We start from the raw sequence: 1,333 nt of genomic DNA, 5'->3' as shown, positions 1-1,333 counted from the left end.
ACCAAAAGAGTAAAAAGACACCCTACAGACTGGGAGAAAATTTATAGCTACCTCATATCTGACAAGGGTCTAATCTCTAAAATCTATAAGATACTGCAACACCTCAACAACAAAAAGACAAATAATCCAGTGAAGAAATTGGCAAAGGATATGAACAGGCACTTCACCAAAGAAGGCATTCAGGTGGCTAACGGACACATGAGGAAATGCTCGCGACCGTTAGCCCTTTGAGAAACGCAAATCAAAACTGCATTGAGCTCCGCTGCCGGGCCGCTTCTCCCGTGGATGCTGCATCTGCCAGGGCGGAACCGGAAGCTGCTCTTCGTCTCCGCCCTCATCGCGGGCTTAGTCTCCTTCCTGCTGCTGCCAGGGCCCTCCATGGGCGATGAGAAGAAGAAAGGGCCCCAAATCATCCTCAGGGTGTACTTTGACCTATGAATTTGAGATGAAGATGTAGGCTGGATGGTCATCGGTCTCTTTGGAAAGACTGTCCAAAAACAGTGGACAATTTTGTGGTCTTAGCTACAGGAGACAAAGGATTTGGCTACAAGGACACCAACTTCCGTCATGTGATCAAGGACTTCATGATCCAGGACGGAAACTTCACCCTAGGAGATGGCGCTGGAGGAAAGAGCATCTGTGAGGAACGCTTCCCCAGTCGGAACTTCAAACGGAAACACTACATGCCTGACTGGGTGAGCATGGCCAATGCAGGCAAAGAGCAGCGGCTCCGGATTCTTTATCACTACAGTCAAGACATCCTGGCTAGATGGCAAGCATATGGTGTTTGGCAAAGTTATAGAGGGCATGGATGTAGTACAAAAAGTGGAGAGCACCAAGACAGATGATCGGGACAAGTCCCTTAAGGATGCGACAATCGCGGACTGTGGCAAGACTGAGGTTTAGAAGCCCATTGCCCTCTCCAAGAAGTAGGGCCCCAGGGACCTCTTCCCTTTGAGCGACCTGCTGTGTGGCCCTGCTGCCCTCACAGGGTGAAGGTGGCCAACCACAGGGCTCTGCACGGCACTGGCCCTGGTGCTCGCAGCTGACAGTGTGGACTCATGCCCCCACATTCCACAGGCCCAGTGTTGTAACAAACTCCTGCCAATGCTGACCAATAGAAAAAGTGGGTTTAAAAAAAAAAGAAACTACAATGAGAGACCATCTCACCCTCACAACAGTGGCACTAATCCAAAACACACAAAATAACAAATGCCGGAGAGGTTGTGGGGCGACTGGAAATCTTAGGCACTGAAGGTGGGAATGTGAAATAGTCCAACCACTTTGGAAAATGATATGGCGCTTCCTTAAAGAACTACAAATAGAAATACCA

The 1,333-nt window shown here is 49.3% G+C and overlaps 1 pseudogene; it reads left to right on the top strand.

Moving 5' to 3' along the window:
- The first annotated feature begins 285 nt into the window (after positions 1-285).
- Positions 286-933, top strand: LOC101357415 (peptidyl-prolyl cis-trans isomerase B pseudogene; annotated as a pseudogene).
- Positions 934-1,333: the final 400 nt, after the last annotated feature.

The sequence above is a fragment of the Trichechus manatus genome, unplaced genomic scaffold, assembly GCF_000243295.1.
Source record: "Trichechus manatus latirostris isolate Lorelei unplaced genomic scaffold, TriManLat1.0 scaffold00184, whole genome shotgun sequence".
NCBI lineage: Eukaryota > Metazoa > Chordata > Mammalia > Sirenia > Trichechidae > Trichechus > Trichechus manatus.
The sequence above is the reverse complement of the archived record's forward strand: the minus strand, read 5'-3'. Positions and strand labels throughout refer to the sequence as shown.